Source organism: Moschus berezovskii, chromosome 15 (genome assembly GCF_049115385.1).
Source record: "Moschus berezovskii isolate FMDL1 chromosome 15, NW_MosBer_1.0, whole genome shotgun sequence".
NCBI lineage: Eukaryota > Metazoa > Chordata > Mammalia > Artiodactyla > Moschidae > Moschus > Moschus berezovskii.
In genome coordinates, this window is record NC_142474.1 from 66943818 (window position 1) to 66958399 (window position 14582).

Genomic DNA, 14582 nt, shown 5'->3' on the forward strand with positions numbered 1-14582 from the left:
CCATGGACAGAGAAGCCTGGTAGGCTACAGTCCACGGGGTCGCATAGAGTCGGACACGACTGAGCGACGGAACGGAACGGAACATGGATCAAGCTTCCATGATGTGACCTTGGACTGAAGCCCCTCCTCACCTTGCTCGTCTCATAGGACTCCCTTCCTTGGCATCATAATCTGGAAACGTCTTTGCTCAGAGGTCACTGAATACAACAGGCTGATTCACAAACACTGGGTGTCACCCTGATTGCTTTCCGTACCTAAAATTCCTCTCCTCTCCATGCCTCCTCCTTTCAGTCCACTCACCTAACTCCTACTGATATTTCAGCCTTGTCTCAGAATATTAGCTTTGAAGAAATTTCCTGGGCCCACTTAAGCTAGGTAAGGTGTCTTCTTCTGTATGACTTGAGAACTCTCTTTAACCACAACTAGAGGATTAAACTACCCTCAGGCAACTCGATGGACATGAATTTGAGCAAGCTCCAGGAGTTGCTGATAGACAGGGAAGCCTGGCATGTTGCAGTCCATGAAGTCACAAAGAGTTGGACACGACTATGCAACTGAACTGAGCCATGATTATCTGAGTGTTTCCTCAGGGTAGGGAGACTACTGTGTAACTGTACCAAAAAGCTATCACTGTTTGCTTCACATTCCATTCCTCCCCCTGTAAGAATGGGATCATACCACACACCCTGCTTATCTATTATTTTAATGGTTGCATCGATTGCCTTTTAGCTTTATTCAAGTTTTAGTAGAATGAGACTGGCATTGATTTCTCTGTTGAGAACAAAGAGAATGGGTTTATGTACAGTGATAATCCACTCTTAGATGGATAGAAAATGTGAACACCAACGTGAGAGAAGCATCAGCCCAGGGAAATACACTAAAAACTAACAAACCAGCAACAGGAAGTATGCTAAAACAGTCGGTTAGCTTCTATGCCTGCCCAATAGAAAGCTCCTTTATTTAAGCTCCTTAAATAAAATGTATGCTCCTTCATCTTATTTAAATTGTTTAGATGATCATTTACTCATGGATAATTTATATAAGGACGTAAAAGAGAGAGGGCAAAGAAAGAAATGTTATGATAATAACATTTATGAAATTTTCATTACATTTGAAAATGATTCACAGACTAGATTTTCTCACTGAGAGCACCATTTCTAAGTATCATATGGCTGTTAATAATAATTATAAAAGTGATTTATATAAACACAGAGCTACCACATGACTCTAATTCACTCCTATGCAAGAGAAAACATGTCCACACAAAAACTTGGACATGGGGCTCTCCTGGTGGCTAAGTGGTAAAGAATCCACCTGGCAATGCAAGAGACTCCAGTTTGATCCCTGATCCAGGAAGATCCCACATGCCACGGAGCAACTAAAGCCCAGGAGCCACAACTACTGAAGCTCAAGTGCCCTAGAGCCTTGCTCTGCAACACAAAGAAGCCACTGCAGTGAGAAGCCCAAGCACCACAACCAGAGAAGAGCCCACACAGCAACAAAGACCCAACCCAGCCAAAAATAAAATAAAAAACATAAAAACGTGGACACAAATGTTCATAGCAGTATTTATTCATAAAGGCCAAAAAAGTAGAAATCACTCAAATATCTATCACGGAAAAAATGGATAAATAAAATGTAGTACATCCATACAATGATTATTCTGTACTACAAGGGAATGGAGTACTGATAGATGCTACAATATAGATAAACCTCAAAAACATACTCTGTGAATAAATTTGGTCATAAAAGACCGCCTATTACAGGGTTCCGTTTACATGACACATCCAGAAAAGACAGATTAGTAGACACAGGAAGTATTTTAGTGTTTGCACAGGGTTAGAGGACCTGGAGAAAAATGGGAAGTTACTGTTAATTAGGTGATGAAAATGTTTGAGAACTGATTGTCATCATGTTTGCACAACCCTCAAATGAGCTAAAAACCACGGACCTGTACAGTTCAAATGAGTACACTGAATGGTATGTGAAGGATAACTCAATAAAGCTGTTAAGATACTTAAGGTGAAATAACCGTACCAAAAATTTTGGAGCAATTTAATGTGGAAGGGAATGTAGGGGGGGACAGGTACCTTTACATGATTGCAAATTCTGAAATCTCAGTCTCCCTCTCACTCCCATGCTAGAGTCACCTGGTCCCATTGCTAGAGGAATCTATCATATGTGTCTGGGAGTATTTTATGCACATGTGTCATTATTTCCCCTTTTTACATAAATGAATATAGAGATGGTCTTTCTTCACCAGTTTTATATAAATGGCATCATACCACTTACTTAACAACATATTCACTTAACAGTACATTTGGAAAAGCATTCCATATTAATACATAAGGATTTCTTTAATCCTAATAGCATTTCTTGGAGAAGGAAATGACAACCCACTCCAGCATTCTTTGCCTGGAGAATCCCATGGACTGAGGAGCCTCACGGGCTACAGTCCATGGGGTCGCAAAGAGTCAGACACGACTGAGTGACTAGGCAAATAGCATTTCACTGCTTGGCTGTACTTGGATTCATTCTATTATGTTTGATATGATATGTGATGAGTCCTCCAAAATTAAAGTACCTAGTTTAATATCAGTATTTTTGAATTAAAATATTTTTAAATGGATTAGTAAGTTCTTTTCACATTGACATCAACAAAATTTTCTTCTAAAGATACTGTTTACACAACTTAAGTTACAATTGCTACAGATACTTATTAATAAGAAAATTACAATGTATCATTATCCTCACAATTCTTCCTATGCGATACATATTATATATACAAACATTACTAACCATCAACCTGCAAGTCAGCAAAATCCAGACTACAGGCAACTACTGGATAATCAGATTTCTTCAATAAATTATACACGCACATAAGATAGAGAAAAGAAAATGAGAGTGAGAGACATTTATGGAGGAGAAATTAAACTAAAATAGACTGAAAAGGCACATTTAATCTACCATAGTATGATTGTTCCTATTTGGATCTAGATTTACGCTCTTTTTTAAAATTTATATTTATGATAACCCTGGAACTCTGAAAACACTGAAGGGCCATTTCATGACCTCAAAAATAATTTTTATAACAATTATGAGAGCTTTAAAAATGAGAGTTCTTATCTAAGACACATCCCAAAATACTTATGAATGTAATAAATGCTGTCTGAGACCTACCTCAAATTTAAACATCTTCTTTATCAACTGATTGATAATTGTTGAGAATGAGTGACAAGTACATTAGGCATTATTAAACTATTCATTCTCTGTATATGTTTGCAATTTTTCAAAGTAAAAGGGTTTAAAAAAAAGTCTTTACCATCATCATCATTAACAGTTCCATAAATATGAGGAAGAGTGGGGAGCACATAAAAGAAATGAGAATCAGAAAGTTTTTTTAAAAAGTATTATTAGTCTAAAAGATCTAACATTCAATTAATATGCATTCTAGAAAATCAGAATGAGAGATAATTATCAAAGAAAAAATACTGCAGAACTAATGAACCTTAGTTTTCCAACTTAGAAGGGCGTACTGAGAACCCAGAATATTTGATTTTAAAAATAACAAGGCACCACTTTTTGGCATACTAAACCACTGAGGATAAAGAAAGGAGTTCGTAATTTTTCAGAAAAGAAAAAAGTCACAACAGACTATAAATTGTATCTAGATTTGCAATTGCAACACTGGATGCTGGAAGATAATATAAAGCAACGTCTTCAAAATACTCAGGGGAAAATGACTAATCACCTAGAATTCTCTATCCAGAGTGGTATCAAATAATTGACATGAAATCATTTTACTCAGGAATCTACTGGAAGATATCTTCGATCAGGAGGAAATAAACAAACCAAGACAGACTCGGGGTCCCAGAAACAGAGGGTCTAACACAGAAGAGAGGAACAGGAGCTCTTCAGGACAGAAGCCGACAGAGTTTACAAACAGCCTGTCTATACAGACACAGGACAAAGGGCTCAGGAGGGTTCTCTCCGAGAAATAAAGAAGGGTACTTCCAAACCCATGTTACAAGGCCAGCATTACCATGATTACCAAAGGACACCACAAGAGAAGAAAATCTAGATACATATGTATGTATGGCTGAGTCCCTTCGCTGTTCACCTGAAACTTTTACATTTGTTATCAGCTATACCTCAATACAAAATAAAAAGTTTAAAATAAATAAATAAACAAAATGGGTATCAAAATAAAACACACACACACCAAAAAGAAAAGAAAGCTACACGCCAATATTCCTGATAAACACAGATGCAAAAATCTGCAAAAAAAAAAATTTAGCAAGCCAAATTCAACAACACATTAAAAGGATTGATACACCATGATCAACTGTGATATATTCCAGGGATACAACGTTCAACATCCACAGATCAACCAATGACATTAATAAAATGAAGAATGAAAATCACATGATGATCTCAACAGATGCAGAAAAAGCATCTGTCAAAATTCAACATTCATTTATGACAAAAACTCTCAACAAAGTGGGCATAGAGGGAATGTACCTCAACATAATAAAGGTCATATAGGACAAGCCCACAGCTAACATACTAAACAGTGACAAGCTGCCTAATAACCACTTAGACAGTTTCTATTAAAGTTCAGCATATACTTTCCATGTGGAGAAGGAAATGGCAACCCACTCCAGTGTTCTTGCCTGGAGAATCCCAGGGACGGGGGAGCCTGGTGGGCTTCCGTCTATGGGATCACACCGAGTCGGACACGACTGAAGTGACTTAGCAGCAGCAGCAGCATACTTTCCATGGGATCCAGCAATTCCATTTCTGAGTATTTACACAGGAAAAATGAAGACATACATTTACAACCCACTCCAGTATTCTTGCCTGGAGAATCCCCATGGACAGAGGAGCCTGGTGGGCTACAGTCCATGGGGTCGCAAAGAGTCGGACACGACTGAGCGACTAACACTAACACATTTACAGGAAAACCTAAACACAAATTTTTAGAGCACCTTCATTAGTAACTACCAAAATGCACAAACCCAAATGTCCCATCAACTAGTGGATGGAAAACAAAATGTGGTGAATTCACACAACAGTATACTATTCAGTATTAAAGTGGGACAAATCACTGATATGCGGACAACAGATGATTCTCAAAAGCACTGTGCCAAGTGAAAGCAGAGATCCTCATTAGGCTACGTATTGTATGGTTGCTGAAAAAGTCAAAAATACAAAAACATAGATCAAATCACTGATTGTCAGAGACTCAGGACAGATACTTGACTAGTATTCTGACAATAAACATTTTATAATCAGTTACTAGTTCTAGGAGAATAGCTAGGTAACCCAAGCTAAAGACAAAAATCAAATTGATAAGTTATCTAGATTTCTGATAGCAAAGTTCTAAAATCTCTTTTCCTTTTAAGTTTTTCTCTTCACACACCTACCTCACTCCCCAGAACACTAAAAGAGATCCCCTGGAGGAGGAAACAGCAACCCACTCCAGTAATCTTGCCTGGAGAATCCCATGGAAAGAGAAGGCTGGTGGGTCCACGGACTCACAGAAGAGTTGGACATGACTGAGCAACTGATTATGCGCGAATACACTAACCCTTCCTTTCTCCCGAGAATCTTAACTTTGAGGTACAGATGTTGAAAGAGCTCTGAAACAACATGGTACCGTCCCAAAGTGTTAACACAGCCTGACAATGTGTTATGAAGTGCTAACACAGCCTGACAAAATCCCCACCCCAACAATGTTTTAAAGAAAACAAAGTTGCCAGCAATAGCAGAAATACAAAAGATATAATTTTGCCAATATCAGATGTATTTTAAATTGGAGTGATACTGTTTTTCACTTAGACATTTTTCATACAAAGAAGTTATTTGGATAATTACACTTCAGCAGGTAAAGCAGTAACAGCATCTCAAAACATTCATTTTAAGAACAGAACTGATGCTGGTACATAATTAAATATTTCATTTGAAGCACAAACTATTTCAGCAAAATGTAGAACCATGTTCAACATACTGATCAGTATGACTACAGCATAACTACTGATAAACATTTCAGTTGCCTTCTAAAAGCATAATTATCAACAATGTAAATGGCTAAACACTTAATGTCGTCTTTTTTTAGTAAAAAAAAATTAAAAATAAATAAAACAAAAAACCTATCAAATTTAAGTTTTTATTTCAGTACTGATCATTCCCAGCAAAAAACACTGGCATTCCAAAAATTATCAAAAGAATACTGGGGCCTAAATAAATTTCAGGTAAGTCAATATACCCTAGTAAGTTTTTTAAATGACATCCAGGGGGCTTATCAAGCAGCTTATAGTCTAAATACACAAAATAAGGAAAATATTTAATACCTAATCAAAGAACGTTATTAATTCTGCAATATTTTCCATTTCTAAGACAGTCTCTGGTATACACTGACCAAAAGTTATCATGATTTCACATGAAAATAAGCTCCAAGTATGCATCTAAACACTTTCATCTTACTGCACTGAATGTGTGACCCATGAATTATAGCCAAGAGGTATCTTTGTTAGCTGCAGGCTCAGGGTATAAGGTTTACTGTTGCAATAAGGCTTGACACACACAGCTCCACACCACAAATGTCATTTTCATCATGTGACTTGCTTACTGAAGAATTTCTAGGGGACCTCCCTGGTAGTCCAGTGGCTAAGAGTCCATGCTCCCAATGCAGGGGGTCCAGGCTCAATTCCTGGTCAGGGAACTAGATCCCATATGCTGTAACTAACAGTTCACAGGCAACAACTAGAGATTACACATGCCGCAACTAAGATCTGGTGCAGCCAAATAAATAATTTTTAAATTAAAAATAAAAAGAATTTCTAGTAGTGTATTTTTTTAAAAAAGGCAGACACTGGAGAAAAAAAGTCAAGAGAAACACAGTGGTCTGTGACTCCAATTGGCAAAATGTACAGTACAGTGCAGGAAGAAAACCTTAGGAAGGGGGGACAATAGGAAGTATGGAATACATTTATAATACAAAAAGAAATTTTAGAAGAATCTGCTTCCAAACTAAAGTCAACTTGACCAGAATTAAAGACCTTGAGACTCTCCCACATGTCTACAGACAGTATTTCTTTCTATGGCTCCTATCTCAATGAAGTTTTATGTCTTTTTCACTTACTTTCTCACTTTTTTCCAATTTTAATAAGCCAGGCAGGAATTTAAGACTCCAACTAGCCTTAAAAAAATTCTTACATATGTTTCAATGATGAGTTAGAGAACTTGAATTAATCTGAGTTTCTCATGAGTAGGCAAGCCCACCCACTTTGGCGTACAGGTTAGACAAAGCTGTGACCAATAAGCCTTTTCACAAATAAACATTAAGACTGAATTTTCTTTCTAGTCCTGACCATCTATCCAAATATTACAAAGGATTACTCGAATTATACTCTAGTTATCCTTTTTAACAACCCAATGACTTGCAATATTTGTTATCCTATTCTGAGAGCTAAATTAAGTCACATATATCTAAAAAGCTTGGAACCATTTTGGTAACTTCAAACCATTATTATGGAAAAGTATGCTCTATCTCTATCAGAAAACAGCAGTTATAAATAAAAGGGGACAGCAAGTGTAAATGCTATAGTGTTTGACTGGACTGAGAGTTATCAGTATGGTTTTTAACACACACAGAGAGATGAAAAGGTACAGAAATAAACAGATGTTGTATATGCGTGGATTAGTATTCATACATGTATTTCTAGCTCTACTCACTGAGAGGGCCTAGGAGCAATGACACCCAGTGGCAATCAGCACACATAACATCTAGATCTTGGTTTCTAAAAACCATTCTCCAAGAGAAGGAACCAGAGCTCACTGGAGAGGTGATTGGTTCCAGGGCTGCAGCAGGGACAATATAACGAGTCTGGACATGTTAAGATGTCAGAAAACAGAAAGCGCTTTCTTAAAGAGGTTGGAGGATGTTAAAAAGACAAAGAGCAAACTTGAAAGCCACAGCAGAACAATCTGAGTGATTAAATAAAGATAAAATTAAATTATAAACCATAGAGTACCACTATATTATAAACCACTAATTATAAACCACTGACTCAACATGGATACAAATATGGAGAAGGGACAGTTTTCCCTTATAGAAGAATTCCAATTAATAAGTGTAGAAGGAAATGAGAAAAATATAAAATTGCCATCAGGTGAACACTGCTGTAATTACTGTTATAAGCAAGAACTACCAAAGAACACTGAAATGAAAGGACAAAAATTTGAGAACAGGATTTCTGTATAGTTTCAAAGAATCTCCCCCAAGGTATTCAGTAATTACAAAGAGAAAAAATAATAACTTCTACATGCAGAGAAATTTAACAGACATGACCCTAACGAGAGCTACCATCACCTCTAACACGATATACTGACATCCTGTATCCTGCAATATGGCATGCTGCAATATGGCATCACTTCTTCAGTATGCCTGCCAAAAATGTACCACCTCAATCTAACTATGAGAAACCATCAGAGAAACCCAAATTGAGTCATTCTACAAAGTAAACTGACCATTCACTGAAAGTATGAAGATGATGGAAGAGAAGAAAAGATCATCACAGATTAGAAGAGACTAGGGAGACAGATGCTAAACGCTGTGTCTGATCCTGAACTGAATCTTGAAAAAGTAAAGGACATTACAGGAAAAACTAGTGGGATTCACATAAAGGTCTGTAGTTTAATTAACAGCATGGCGCCAATGTTGATTTCCCTCGTTTTGATCACTGTGCCCTTGCTATGCAAGCCATCAGCATTATGGAAATCCGGGGAAAGGTGTAACTGAGCTTTCTGTACCGTTTGTGCAACTTCTCTGTAGAGTCTGAAATTATTTCAACATTTAAATTTAGGGGACTTCCCTGGCAGTCCACTGCTTGCCTGAGACTCAGCACTTCTGCTGCAGGGGCCATGTGTTTGATCCCTGGTTGGGGAACTAAAATCCCACTTGCTACATGGTGCAGCCAAATCAACAAAAAAGAAACAAAAATAAAATTTTTTAAAAAATTAAGTCTCCTGTACTTTCCATCAACTGAAGTAAAGCAAAACTGAGAAATTCAAGAAATATTTACACACGGTAAATCTGACATTTCATTATTTGAAAAGCAACCTACGTTAGAACAACACTTAAGTCATTGAGTTAGTAGATTTATTAAGTATTCACAATACTCAGACCTCTACCAGGTATTCAAGATTTTGCCTTTAAGAAGCTTACAGCTGATAAGAGAAACAAAGATGATAAACTACTAACCTGACTGTGTATGTGTCAGAATTATTCGTCAGGTTATAATTCAATGATTAAATAACAACAATAACATTTACACTGTTAAAGTATATAAGTAAAAATTCTCTGGATAACTAAAATCTTCAAATAGAACATTAACATCTACATTTACAGAGTTTAAGTAAGCTTAATACACTAAACACACATATTTCATAGTATCAATAATTACTAATGCGTCAAAAAGAAAAACTAAGTATTTTTTAAGATATTTCTCCAACCTAGAAACTAAATGCTTACTTATCTCAGATGAAAAAGAAAAAAGGGAGGTAACAATAACATAAATAAAATCAAACTGAACAAAACAGTTCATAAATCCAGAACAATCTCAAAACAAACAAACCAAAGAGGTAGATCAATTTACATAGAAAGTGTCTGGCTAAAGACAGCTAAGTGAAAATCAAAATGTCAACCAATATAAAAAATAGTATTAAATTCAGTAGGGAACACAATGAGTCTGAATTTTTCAATTCTTCAAAAAAAAGTTAAGCTTAAGCAACTTACAGAAAATATTCCATCTCCCCTCCTCTGGGTCAATCAACAGGGAAGTTAACATTAACTGCACCCCAAACATTGCAGCAGATGCTAATATCATGACCTTGTTCCAGTATCTCCAACAGTCCTTCCCAAATACAAAGTGGTAACATAGTCTTAATCTTATATAGATCTTCTTCAACTTAAGATCAGGTTATGTCTCCCCAAATCCATCAAAAGTTACAAATATCATCAAGTCGAGATGTATTTAACACACTTCACCTACCGAACATCATACCTTAGTCTAGCCTATCTTAAAAGTGCTCAGGATGCCTACATGAGCCCACGGTTGGGCAAATCATCTAACAGAAAGCCTACTTTGCAATAACATGTTGACTATCTCCAGAGAAGGCAATGGCAACCCACTCCAGTACTCTTGGCTGGAAAATCCCATGGATGGAGGAGCCTGGTGGGCTACAGTCCATGGGGTCGCTAAGAGTCAGACACGACTGAGCGACTTCACTTTCACTTTTCACTTTCATGCATTGGAGAAGGAAATGGCAACCCACTCCAGTGTTCTTGCCTGGAGAATCCCAGGGACGGGGGAGCCTGGTGGGCTGCCGTCTATGGGGTCGCACAGAGTTGGACACGACTGAAGCGACTTAGCAGCAGCAGCAGCAGTTGACTATCTCATGTAATTCTGTGATTACTACACTGATGAAAAACAAAACGGTCGTCCATGTGCAGGATGATTGTTAAGTGTACTGGTTGTTCCCTCTCATGACTGCTTGGCTTTCTGGGAGCTGAGGCTCGCTGCCACTGATCAGCATCACAAGACTATCATACTCCGTATTGCTAGACCAAGAAAAGATCAAAATTCAAAATAGGGTCTGCTGAATGCATATTGGTTTTGTACCACCATAAAGCCGAAAAATTGTTAAGGCAAATCATTGTAAATTGGGGACAGTCTGTATTCCTAAAGATGGTAACATAAGAATTATTCTAACATCTGCAACACAACAGAAACTTGACTGTTAAGATTCAAACCCAGGCAAAGGGCCAGACGCCTCTGAACAGATAGTCTGATTATTAACTGATTACTGAGAGAATTCGGTCATACATCGCAAGTAGCAATAACTTTTGCCTCATGAAAACATTCCAAATTTCTGCTTCTTTTTCCAAGCTTTAACATTAGCTAAACTTCCTCAAAATGTTAAGATTCAATGCTGGTCTTTTTATCAACTTACTTGAATTCAACTGACAGTACATTCACGGAAATGCTGTTTTCGATCATAATCAAACATTTTTCTAGCACATAAAGAAAACAGGCAGATAAGAAAGGTGAACACACAAGAAACAGTGCAAACTTTTGTTAAAAAAAAAAAAAGCCTCAACAAAACAGCTCTTTAAATTCCATATCTGCAGGTCCTAAACTCACAGAAGACAGGGACCAAATCAGAAAATGCTGCGGTGCCCCAGGACTGCCTCCTCTTCTTTCGTATATTCTTATTTCAGATGGTCTCACACTGTTTTAAATGCTATTTAAATGCATACTTTTTAAATGCTATTTAATACTCTTAAAAATACAAGGTGTCAAATCAAAGCAAGTATGCTACCATTTTTGCCAAGTGGGAAGAAGAAACCTACACACATTTGTCTACATGTGCACAAAATATATCTTTAGAAAGATGTGTAGAGAGACCGCCAAAATATGTGGCCTCAAATATGCTGGGACAAGAAATAGAGACTCTCATTCTATACTCCATCAAACATTTCAAATTCTGAATCACGTGAATATAGTTTGTATCTAAAGATAATTGTAACAAGAAGCAAAACAGTTTTTTAAAAAATTCTTTAAAAAATTAACATAATTATAATAACCAACAGATAAAGTCAGATGACTCCCCAAATCTTTCTCTGACTAAAAGTTAAATCCTATGAAGGCAGAGATTTTTGTCTCTTTTTTCACTATGATGTATCCCCACTGCCTAGTCCATAGCTGGTGCTTAAAAAATACTTGTTGAATGAATGAATGCCTCCCTAATCTCTCCACTGAATTCCAGACTTGGGTATCCAACCGCCTGCTTCTCATCTCTACATGAATACTGAATAGGTCCTACTTCAAATGTCCCATCCAACAACCCATACAACAACCTCCTTCCCTCACTTCCCCATCTCAATTCATGACATCATGAATACAACATACAACAACCTCCTTCCCTCACTTCCCCATCTCAATTCATGGCATCACCACCACATTCCAGGTGAAGCCTCAAACCCAGGAGTCACCCCTACCCCAGCCAACTGCGTTTCCATCCGAACCAGGCCAGATCACTACTTTCAACTCCAAAATACACCTCAGCAGCTTTTTTCCTTGACACCGGTCACTACTCAGATCTGCCCCAGCCTTCTCACTGGTAGCCCTGCTTCTTTCCTCTTATCCAATCTCCTTCACAGTCAGATTGTAAACCAGACCATATCACTCCCAGCTTCGCCAAAAGGGAAGAGCTTTTCAATGTTCTTTAAGAATAAAAGCCAAACAAACTCCTCTGGATAACAGACCTCACATGACCTGACCCACGGCTACCACCTAACCTCTTCTTTCTCACGAGTGTCTCAGCCCAACTTCAGTGAGTTGCTTTCAGTTTGCTGAACCTAAGCTTGAAACTACTTTTAGGCATATCCATTAGCTGTTCCCTCAGACTTCCAGAGGCCATATCCTTCCCACTTTTCAGATATCAGGTCAAAAGTCTCCTCAGACACGTCTTTCCTGACCACAGCATCTGAAGCAGTCTCTCCTAGTCACTACCACGACTCCCTATTTTACTTCTTTTATATCACTTACGATTGGCTGAAACATTTCCTATTTCTCACTTTCTGACTTTCCCTTACCTCCCAGAACTGAAGCTCCAGGAAAGCAGAAATTTCACATGTCCTCTTTATGGCTGTTTCCCTAAAGCCTCAGGTAATGCTTGTCATACAAACCAGGTGCTTAATAAATAGTGAACTGATAGACGAGGGAAAACGGACTTTGAAGAAGGCCTACAACATTCCATCTAGTGACACACTGGTGAAGATAAAAAAACATGAATAAACTACCTTCCCACAGAAAACACTTAAAAATCACCAGAGGCTGGAGAGTGAAGTATTTCAGACGCATGTGAGCATTCAGACAAAGAAAGAGTATTTTTCACATACCACCTAAGATGTCCTTCCAACTTATAAACAGTATCTGGGGTAGGGAAGAGTAACTGAGAACACCGTGTACATCTGCTATTTCATTTCTGACTCTTTCGGAAGGGTCTTCAACACCGTATTTGGGCAAAAGAGGCAAAATATAAACAATCTGTTCGATTGTCTGCCTTGGAAAGAAACATGAGACGGTAAAGAGGAGGGAGCAGTCTTCTGAGTGTTCTTAAATGCCTATTATGTAGACGGTGGTAAGTCAGAACTAAGTGATTATTTCCCCTATCTTACTATGTACAGATTTGGGACTGGTCTAGTTCAAAGATGCTTACACTGTAAAGCCAAAGTCTGTAGTAAATGTTAATAGTCTTTAATCTTATTATCAAAATGTAAACTTCCAAGGTTCCACCCCTTACAACTAGGTATTAGTACTCCCTAGGGAAAGGAGAGGATTTAATGACAAAACAGTCTGCAACTCACAAATGTTTTCTGTACATGCACGTATTTGCAGGGTGGTAGGGAATGGTCCAGACTCCCTGGCGTGTAACTAAGTGCTCTTAAGAGTCTAAGGATCTTATTTCACCAGATCCCAAGGGTTGAGACAGGTCTAGCATGCACGCAGGGCACTCCTCCTCAGAGCTATCAATCTTCGCTGTCTGCGGAAACAAAAGTGAAGACACTCGTGGTAAGGATGTAAGAGATTGATGCCCCCCGCCTCCTCCCTCACACCGCAAACACACCGAGCTGTGTAACCGCGTGAGCGCGTAAATAAAAGAGAACACGCACTCGCACCTTCCCTCCCTGGGAGCAAAATGGGGCCGAGGGAGGGGCGGCCAAGGCCGGCTGGAGGCCCGGGATACAGTCCGGGGGCGGCCAGGCTCCGGGGCCGGCGCTCCTGGAGCTGGGGTCACCCTCAGGACACCCGGTCCTCGGCCTCCCCCTATGCCTCCCCTCCCCCTCCGCGCCCCCAACTCCTCTCCCCGCCCCAGCCCCGCCACCCACTAGCCGGGAGAGGAAGTTTCCCGGAGCCCGCAGCTGGCTCCGGGCCTTCAGCGGTTACCTGCTGCAGAGGCGGGACGCGGGGCAGGGAGCAGGGGAGGGAGACAGTCCGAGGGCGCGCAGGACGGTGCCCGGCGAGGAGGGTGGGCGGCGGCGGCTGTCAGCTCCGTCCCTGCTCACCGCGCTGCCATTACTGCGCGCAGGCGCCTCCCCGCCGGCCGCCACCACCGCCGCGGAGCGGGGGGGGAGCCGGCCCGGGGCCGGGGGCCGGGGCGCTCACCTGCCGTCGCGGGAGCACGAGAGAGCTCCCGGATGGAACGGCGCGGTGGGGAGCGGACAGGAGAGAAGGGCGGGCGACCCACGCGAGCCGTGAAACAACCGTCCTCGGAAGCCCTGCTTTTCCGGCACACCCTCGGGGTTCCTCTTCCGCGACCACCAACCCCCCCTGCGCCGGCGTTGGTAGAGTCCGAGTACGGCGAGGGCCGAGGGCCACTCTTGCGCGGTCGCGGAAGGCCGAGGGAACCTTGCTCCAAGCCACTGCGAGCGGCCCCAGCTGCCCACAAGCGCTCGCGGTTCGCTGAGCTGGCGACTGAGGACCCCTAAGTCTGGGGGCTGCTGATAACAATGT

At 40.0% G+C, this 14582-nt stretch overlaps 1 protein-coding gene across 1 annotated transcript in view; it reads right to left on the reverse strand.

The window, feature by feature from the left end:
- CUL2 (cullin 2) overlaps positions 1-14340 on the reverse strand; it is a 68967-nt gene extending 54627 nt beyond the window's left edge. The window contains exons 1-2 of the mRNA XM_055427949.2: positions 14016-14340; positions 13436-13611 (exon numbers count right to left, since the gene is read on the reverse strand). The gene's annotated coding sequence lies outside the window, so the exon portion shown is untranslated. The remainder of the gene's footprint in view (positions 1-13435; positions 13612-14015) is intronic.
- Between the last annotated feature and the right edge of the window lie 242 nt (positions 14341-14582).